The sequence below is a fragment of the Vitis vinifera genome, chromosome 19, assembly GCF_030704535.1.
Source record: "Vitis vinifera cultivar Pinot Noir 40024 chromosome 19, ASM3070453v1".
Taxonomy (NCBI): domain Eukaryota; kingdom Viridiplantae; phylum Streptophyta; class Magnoliopsida; order Vitales; family Vitaceae; genus Vitis; species Vitis vinifera.
The window spans coordinates 6,193,667-6,204,103 of record NC_081823.1 but is presented as its reverse complement, the minus strand read 5'-3'; positions in this window follow the sequence as shown (position 1 = coordinate 6,204,103).

Genomic DNA, 10,437 nt, shown 5'->3' with positions numbered 1-10,437 from the left:
TCTCTAAAAAAAAATATCTCTAGCGGCAGCACTCCGGACCACCTCTCCCTGCTCTCTCCCTGGTTTGCTTTTCAAAAATATCTCCTCCTACCTCAACAGAATCGCCCCCCTCTCTGAAAAGCACCACCTGCAGGAGACGCTCCCCCTCTAACAGAACGTACCCATCTGCAGCTCCCCTCCAGGTGTCAATCCCTGATTGCTCCTCCAACTCCACTATTGTGATTCTCTAGCAGCTAGTCAAAATGTGACACGTGGCTTCCCCCAGATTGTGACACCTGGCTAAAAGCAAGCTGCAGAAAATGAGCCCCAAATGGGGGTCTACACCTACCTTGTGGTACATCAGGCTGTATGTCCCTACCTGAGGGATTCATGGTAAAGCTACCATAGAGCTAAGCTTATGGGAGAAGAGGATGAATAAAGCTCTTCCAGTTGGTTTGGGTTTGTGCAAAGATCTCAGCTAGGGAGGAAGCAGGGTAATGCTCAAGTTGTACTTTGAGGAAATACTACAGCCGTGGTTGATCTGGATCAGTTTATCACTAAGGATATTATACAGATCAACGAGAAAGAAGCTGTGCTGCCATTAACTCGAGAGTTTCCTAATTTCTGCAACAAGGAGGACCTTGCCTTGCCTAGTGAACTAGAGGCCCTCCATTCGAGGCCGCCTCTGTGCCCAAGAGGGAAGAACAAAGATCGGTGGAATTCAACATGGACTGATTGGTGAATGTGTTTGGAGGAGTGGAAAGGGATTCACTACTATTTGCAGTTCCATATGTATGCAAGTCGTGGTACCAAGTGAGCCTGGATCCTGTGTGCTGGAAACGTTTTGTTTTTCCTCACTTTGAACAGACGATTATGAAAAAGCTCATGAAAGTGTATCAAAGCATGGGACTCTTCTCCGTCACTTCATTCATAAATTCCATACTTCATTGTAGCAATAGATTGGCTACAGCCTTGATGCTCCCTGATTGCTGCACAAAAGAGGCATTGGAGTACGCGGTTGATGAGGGTCCTGCGCTGAAAGTTTTGAGAGGATCTTGGCAGAGGAAGAAGCTCCTGAAACTCATAGAGATGCGTCAAGGTTCAGATTTTGTTCTCAGTATCTTTGCTGGGGAAAGTTAGGCTATCACGCAAGGAATAAGCATGTAAATGGGCACAAATATAAGAGCTCTGCAATGCCAAATGGTGCAGGTCCTTTTCGTTGACTATCTCATACCCACCCCATATATTTATATCTACTCATAGCCTTTTTCTTGCACTATACATGGCTGCTCAAGGCTCTTCAAAGTCACCTATTCACGTACATGGTGGACCATGCAAGCCTAACCTTCTTCCCGTATCTATTTCTCACTAATCGTCACCATCCATTCCACTAATTCATACCTGCACATCTCATTATACCCATACCCACCAACTTCATAATAGTACCCATTTCTTCTTTTCCTTAGATCTCACTTTCTATTCATCACCATTACATCTCTCATATCCATGCTCATGGTAATTTCCCTGTCTGTCACCCTTATTTCTCACCCTTGCATGCCTGCGTACTTTCACTTCATACCCATTTCTCTTCTTTGCTCACCGACCTAAGCTCCCATGCAAATCTGATCATCTCTCTCATACCCATATCCCTACACCTTCACATTCATCCCGCCACATTTTCTCTCTCATCATCCTTTATACCCATTACTCTCTTCACCAATCCACAGTTCTTTTTCTTGTACATGCATGGCTTACCCTTGTATTTATTCCACGTTTTCATGAAGGCTCCTAAGTCATCCATGCATCCTACATGCCACTATCGTTCCCATACCTATTTTTCATCAACCCCGCCACTCCCATCTTCAAACACACTCTCATACCTTTTTCTCTATTTACACTCTCATGCAAGGCAATTCACTCTTCCCAACAACTTCTCATTCCATTTCTTTCTCAAGTTTTCTGGTGGATTTTGAAGGTTTCAGAAAATGCCAATGTTTACATGCCCTTGTCGTGAAATTGGTCCGCACGATGATATTTACGTATTGAAATTCATTGCCCAATGAGTATGCATCGTGAGGTTATATGGGATTATGTATGCGTATTTGTGATGAAATACCCATGGAAATATTGTGTTTTGGACTGTGTTGATTACCAGGTGCTGACGTGCTGATGGGGTTGGGGAACTCTTTGATACCATCCCGACTCTCACATCTCTTAAGAGGTATGATACCTGCTCTATTGAATACATTGGGATTGGCGAGGGAAGCTACAGGACAGGTCTTATTCATAATGAAGAAGCTTTCTCAATTCTGCTAGATGGTGATTGCATTTGATTATATTGCTGGGAATAGGAAAGTTAAAGCTGAGATTGGAACTGAAGTTTCTGCAAAGAAAGGTGCGAGGGCCTCATCCCCTCAGGTGGTCAGAGATTGGTTGATGTCTACAGGAAGACCTTGAAGTCTGACGGTATTGCTGGGTTTTACCGTGGAGTCAATATTTCATGTGTTGGGATCATTGTTTGCCGTGGTCTCTACTTTGGAATATCTGATCCTCTGAAACCAGTGGTCTTTACTGGAGGTTTGCAGGATAGTTTCTTCGCTAGCTTTGCCCTCTGTTGGCTGATCACAAATGATGCTGGCCTTGCTTCCTACCCAATGGAGACGGTTCGTAGAAGAATGATGATGACCTCTGGCGAAGCTGTCAAACACAAGAGCTTCTTTGACGCCTTTGCTCAAGTCCTGAAGAATGAGGGTATCAAGTCTCTCTTCAAGGGTGCTGATGCTAACATTCTTTGTGCAGTTGCTGATGCAGGCGTGCTTGCTGGTTATGACAAGTTGCAGGAGATGTGATTATATTTCAGATCAAATAAAGACGAATATCCCAGGGCGTCTCCCAGCTTAAATTTCAACGCAACCTGTGTTCAGTTTCAGAGAGATTGGTGGAGTGTTTTCAGGAAGAGTATGGGAAGATTCAGTAAGCTAATACGGCTGTTAGTCACCAGAGAATTGTGAAAATCCAGTGATGAATACTCCTCTCGGGACATGATAGTGAGAATTTGAAGAGTAAGGGAGTCAGTGTAATCAGTGTTTCTGTACCTGCTATGGGATTCCTTATAGAGAGTGACCCTCCAGAATGGCACTCCGTTTCTCTTGAACTCAGGTCTGTATACCAAACTGCTACTGCTCATTGAGAAGAGAAGGGGAAGAATACTTCAAAGTTATTCATGCAGTCCAGCTTGTCGAACAGAGATATTTCCTCTGTGTTGATTGGTATGAAGGGTATCATTCAATGCTTGCAGGTCGCTTCAGTGAGTATATACGGTTGAAACATCCAACACAGAAAGGGCGTTACAGAAGGATCAAGCACCACTCTTCTTCCATTGCTATGGACGCTAGTGAACCACAGATGATAGAACTAGAAAGTGAAGTTATGCGGGAAAGCACTCATGGCATGGCCGCCTCTGACTCAAGTGTCATTTTCCCCATCCTATCACCTTTAATCTTTTTTTTAAAAAGTAGTTTTCATATTCTCTTTCCTCAAATAATTTTCCGAATTCTCCTTATTCAAATAATCTTTTGAGAGTCGTTCATCCTTAGGGTTTTAGGTCTCAAAAATTCACTTTTCAAATAAAATTCACCGCCATTCTTTCTTTTGGCTAGTGACTTTCAAAATTCCTCTGATTTTCAAAATGTTTTAAATAAGCTAGGATCGAATTCCGTAATTCCAAGCAAGGGAATTTATGGAATTAATTCATGCAAAAATGAATTGGGCTTTGGTGGGGGCCCTACATATGTGATTTCATGATTGATTTACTGATTAGTTGACTGGCTTTCCCGGCATGATTGATTTGCTCTGTTCTTGATATGCGCTTAATTATATCTGTTCATAATTCACTAACCCTGTTCCATGATAGCGCGTTGCTGTTTGCCGCCCAGGTGCGCATCTATTCATATTTCGCCTATTCTTTATACATGCTTTACTTCTCATATTGTGCATGATCGATTAGGGTATTCATTGTTTTACTCATCAATTGCCACGTCAGCTTCATTTTATTAGTAGAGACCCGACTTTAGGGACTTAGAGGGGTGCTACGGTCCGTACCGTACCTTCCCGATAAGTAACCTGACCCCCGAACCCGATCCGGTTTTTCACAGACCGCCTTTTCCAAAATAAGGAGTCACACTTAGGGTTTTTCTTTCTTATTTTGTTTACCCTTTTAAAAATAAAACAAAAATAAGTGGCGACTCCAAGTCATTTTCAAATAATCAATAAAAATCAATTTTTTAAATAAAAATCGAGCTCGCCATCGAGTGGGAAACGCATGAGCCGAAATGCGGGGTCCCCAGTGGAGTCGCCATTTTGTGGACCCCGCATTTTCGATGGCTCGAATGCGTTTCCCACTCGATGGCGAGCTTGATTTTTATTTGAAAAATTGATTTTTATTGATTATTTGAAAATGACTTGGAGTCGCCACTTATTTTTGTTTTATTTTTAAAGGGTAAACAAAATAAGAAAGAAAAACCCTAAGTGTGACTCCTTATTTTGGAAAAGGTGGTCTGTGAAAAACCGGATCGGGTTCGGGGGTCAGGTTACTTATCGGGAAGGTACGGTAAAGACCATAGCACCCCTCTAAGTCCCTAAAGTCAGGTCTCTACTAATAAAATGAAGCTGACATGGCAATGGATGAATAAATCAATGAATACTCAGAGCGAAACATGCACATACGGGAGTCAGAAAATGCACATAGACTAAATAGAGTAGGAATGAGTGTGTACCTGAGCAGCGAACCACTATGCGCTATCAAGAGAAATGAGATTAGTACAAAACAATGATCACAAGATATAGCATACATGTCACTAAATCGAGTACAAAATCATCAAAGACACGCATGGCACTCCACTGAAAATTCATTTTTATTTTAAAGAAATTTTATTTGATGTTGGGCCCCCACCAAAGCCCATTTATTTTGCATGGACCAAATCTGTAAATTCCATAACTAGGAATTACACAATTTGATTCTTGCGTATTTTAAAACATTTTAAAAAACAAAGAAAATTCAAAAGTGGCTTTCCGGAAAGAGAATGGCAACCAAAATTTATTGAAAATGGGATTTTGAGAACCTAAGAAAACAACTAAGGATGAAAAATGGATGAGTTTGAAATTATTTTAAAACAAACTAAGATCTAGAAAATTATTTGAAGAAAGGGATTTAAAAGAATATTTTTCAAAATTAGAGATGGTGAAATGGGAAAATGGCACTGTGGCCCAAAGGTGGCCATGCACCATGCAGAGAATAGAGCCATTCTGGAGGACAACTCATGCTACTGCCTCTTATTTCAATGTATGGAACCCAACTTGAAAGGCTAGGTCAATTTCAGAACTTGCAGTCTTCCAGCTTCTTTACCACTTCTGAAATTTTGGGGCCATGAGCAGGCAAGTGTAGAGTAGATAATCAAGTCACTTCCCTGGTGTCATCACTCTTCACTTCCTTCTGTCTTGAAGCCTTCCAATTAGCAGCCAAGGATCCCTCCTAAGTGAATCTGGAATTGAGATTTGCCAAGCAATCCTGCAATAGGAGTAACGTCACCGGTTCCCCAAGTAACTATTTGGCAATGAAAGTCGCTCTCATTCAAACAAGTCACGCGCCGAAAGTATGTGAGGGCAGAAACGGAGCTATGTGAAGGCTATTGAGCATTGGTTATTCAGTTTTAGACAAGCCCAGTTTGCTGAGAGAACAAGGCGACGACCCCGAAAATAAAGAACATGAGAAGCATCCCAGAGTGCTCAAAGTCATTCGTGTGAGATGGGTTCAAGACCCCATTCACAAAGAACTTGAGACGAGTTGAATACAAAAACTCTATGCACATATCAATAAAAGCTCCGATTGCCAACACATAAAGCTCCAAGTATCTAAGCCTTCCATCAAAACCAGACACTGGGTTCAAAACCCGAACCTGAAACTCCTTTGGGTTCATCACAAATCCCACTACTGCGCTGCATATGTGCCACAAAGAAACTGACGCGAGAACATTTTTATCAAACACAAATCTCTGGCGAAATCTGGAAATGAATCCATGTGTTTCTCATTCTCTAGTTTGTCTTGCTTGTCAACAATATTATCAGTAACTGGTGCATTATTTTTCTCAACCTGGTCTAAGCCATCATATTTAATGTGGTTTCCTGGGGAACCCAATTCAAACAGTGGCTGGTACTACGACTGTCAGGGGACCGTTCGAACATGATCTTGGGTGGGCAGCATGTCTCCATAGGTCTGGGCACAAGACATTATTCAAATTGGACCCAATACGCCTGTGAATAATGGGTACTTCACGTCTTCATAGCATGTGCAAAGCCTGTTGGTTTATCCAATGCAACAAAACCAAGAAAGTCAATGACGCAAGCAGTCCAGTTCTCAACCTGTAGCACGATATCCCTACCCCAATGAGCAATGGAAATGCCGAAACTGTCATAGCAGCCAACCACTGTGTAATACGAAGTAATGAAGGACATTTGAGTTCAAACATAGGTCAATCATACCAACTTATTGATCACTTTCCTGACCCATCTATCAGATTCTGTCTTTCCTTTCATCGGATTGGTATATACCATGTTAACAACCAAGAACAGGAAGAACGAGATCCCATGCATGAGGTTTGATGGATAATGAGTTTGGAACATATGAAAGTTGGGATGACGGCTTGGATGATGAAGGACAATAAAAATGGCGCGTTCGTTGGTGGAAGAAAGGGAAAATGTGGAGAGTGAAGTAGGAATGTGGGTAAAATAGAGTAGGAAAGGGGATTAAATGGATATGGAGTCAAAAATGAATGAAAGATGCCGAGTATGAAGGGCGCATTCGGATGAGGATGATCACATGTAGGGAAGCAAAGGAAGTGGATTCGTGGGTGACGAATGGTGATGAGAAAAACGGACTTAAACAGTGAGTGGGATGGCTGAAAAGTGATTTAGTAAATGAATGGGTATCGAATAGTGGGATGAGTGGCAGAATGTAGGGATATAACGGGTATGAGGGGTATGGCAATATATATATGTAGGAATTGGTGATATGCATGGGTTTGATAGCAATGGGTGGGGGAGTGTTGATGAACAGCATCAGTAATCCCAGATTGCCCTGCTTTCTGCTGCTGACTCTCTGTATAGATTAATTGAAGCTATTTCTTGTAGAAGGCCTGCAGCTGCTTCACAAGTAGAACTGGAATCTGATTTAAGGAGATTTACTGCGAGATTCAAGCAGCCTCAGGATTGCATTACGGCATCAATATATTGCTTTCCTTCAAGTGAACATTTCCACAATGCTACTACTGCCTGTTCCTTATCAAAAGGATCATTATAGAGATATCTAGCAGAGTCACGTAAAAACTACCATCACCAATGCAAGAAATCATCACCCTCTTCTTGGGCGTGGCCTGTACATACCCAAGTGTGACGCCTACTAACCAACCAATTGATCCGTATTGCATTTGGAACTCATATCTGCATTTCCTAGGCAATTTCAGTTTCTGACAGTTAAACCAAGAATATCCAGTCTCAGCAATGACAGCAATCTCGCCCGACAGCATTTTCTGTATATGCTGGAACAGAACATAAACCCGCAAAGGCTCCTTGGGATCAAACTTAGGAGACTGTCCCTCAGGAACATAGACCCTATGGTAGTTCTCATAACCAGCGATGTTGCCTTTGAGCCTCTTGGAGAGTGACTTGAGGAAATCTTTCATCAAGATGCACTCAAATGCAGGCCCATTAGTACTCCCAACACCATTATTAGATTCACTACATCACCATGCTACGGAGTTTATATAACATGAAGCACTAACTGATGGTGATTCTGGTAGTGATTTCCCAATGGGAACTTGGCCATCAAGTGAACCTGATATCAGAAACTGAAGTTCATGCTTCGTACTCCTCCATTCTTGTCAAATTGAATTTCAACAAATTCCCCAAAATAGACCCAAGTCATTGTTTCTAACAGTTTAGGCCTTGTCAAACTCTCCCAGATGAGACACTACCCACTGGAGATGATAAATTTTCTGGTGCATGTGGAGGAGGTTTGGAGGACACTAGCTGCCGCTAATGCTACAGATTCAAACATAGCCTTGTGGACTGCTCTTTGGCTCATTCCTCTCATGCTCTCCAATATTTCTTCATACGCCCATCATCCCACTCCCGGGAAATTCAAACCACCAGCTTGCAAGGCAACTTTCTGCATAGCTATATGTTATTGTGCCTGGGCCAATATATTATCTTGCTCTGATTTTGCTTGTCCACTTCCAACTGTGGCATGAAGCACTGTGAGAGTCTTATCACTCGTTTTCAAACCATTAAATGCAGCTCAAGCAATGTCAGTCACAGCTGGATCCTGATAAACACAGAAACCATATCCCTTAGAGTTCCCTGTGTCTCCATCCTTGACAAGATCAAAACCACACAGGGGTCTAATGGAATCAAACAATTCTTGTATCTGTTCTTCAGTGAAGTAATAAGGCAATCCACCTCATACAGGCATTTTCAGATTCAGATCCCATAGCTGTCAATCTCCTCTTCATATCATCATCATCCTCCGTAAATCAACCTCTCCAGCTTCCCAATCTTAAAGCCTGACAATCTCCTTCAGGGGAAAACAGAGGAGCAAGAAAAACAGAGAGGAGAACAGAGCATGGAACTTTTAACCAGTATGCTAAACCCGTGTCATTATTTCATTCATGAGTTTAACAATCAGTGGGTTAGGACGGAAGATATTCGCCAAAGTAAAACATAAAATGCAGCAAACTCTTCAAATTTTAAACCAATAATCACCCAATCAAAGCAACTCAACAAGCAAAGTTAAAAATCACAGAGCATGAGATAGGAAAAGTATGAAGAATGGAAACGTACATGAAAACCATAGTAACCAAACCTGAAAGTCTCTTCTTCAGCTGGGTGTTTTGAGTTGTGACTCGTTGCTCTGTCTTCGGTGAATACTCAGCTCAGAATCTTTCTCCCAAAAGGTTCCTCCAGCAATCAGCAACCAAAAGCACCACTACCTCTCACAGTTTCCTGCTCCTCGCTCTCCAGAAATCCCCCTCACAGCTCTCTCATACCTGCAGAATCCCTGCACGCCTCCCTCAAGCAACCTTCTCTCCAAGCTATCTCTCAGAAAAACCACCGGAATCTCACCCTTTCTCACTCTAACCAGCCACGAGCTTTTTCCTTTTTTTCATATCCCTCACCTCTAAAGATCTCTGCAGCCTCTCTAAAAGCAACCACCTCTCTCTGCAGCCTTCCCCTAAGCTCCAGGAAAATCGTCTCCCTACCTCAGCTCAAACTCCAAGACTCTAGAATTTCTCACAGTCGTCCATGGCATCCCCCCCTCCTCTCAAATCTCTCTCTCTCTCTCTTCTGTAACCCGCCTCCCGGAAACTCTCCTCTCTCTCTAAAAAAAAACTCTCCTCGCTGAAAAGGCACCCCCCTGGTTCCTCTAGCTGGCCTGCTGCTCCTCAACAGAAACGTACCTCCTCTCTAACGGCCAGAATATCTCCATGCCACGTGTCAAACTCTCACTCGCTCCTCAATTCCACCATCTGTTTCTATGACCACCAACCACGAGGCGACACGTGGCTCCTTGAGACCCCTCCACCTGCAAAGAATTATAACCTGTAGAGATGCAAAGGAATGAGCCCTAAATGGGGTCTACAAAGAGATTTTGTGTTTCTACCACAAACATTCCAAATTTTTTTGTGATTCATGTATTGGATATTTGTAAACTGTTTTTTTTTTCTTTCTTTCTTTATCAGCAATAACAAAAATCAAATTAACCATTTATAAGATTTAATATTACTCTATTTTGTAAATTATAAATAACAGTTTGGATTTTAAAAAAATGTTATTTAAAAAATGTTATTAAAATATGATAAAAGTTATTTTTTGAAAAGATGAATTTAAGAAGAAAAATTCAAATAAGAGCAAAATGAATTAAATATTTTAATATATATATATATATATATATATTTTGTTAAAAAGTTTCTTTTTTATATAATGTGAAATATCATAATTATCAATATGAAAACATTATATTTTATCGTATCTCAAGGAGTTGTAAGACCAAATAGACAATCATACTCATAGGATTAAACAAACTTCTATATCAAAGTTGACGATTGATTTTGATATCATTTATAATGACTTATTCTCAATTGGTATACATATTGTTTACTTTGAGTTCAAAAGAGTTTTCACGACTTTAAAATACGTTTATAAAATTAAGAATAATCTATACATATATAGCATTAGAAAATTTCTTCTCAATTTGATGTGGAACATCACAATTAGGCTCATAACGGACATTGTAATGTTTTAAATCAGATAAAGAATAAAGTTCTTTACACTATATATATAAACTCTTCTTAATTTTGTAAATGAGTTTTAAAGTCATAAAGACCAAACAAACGGTGTAAGAGTCAA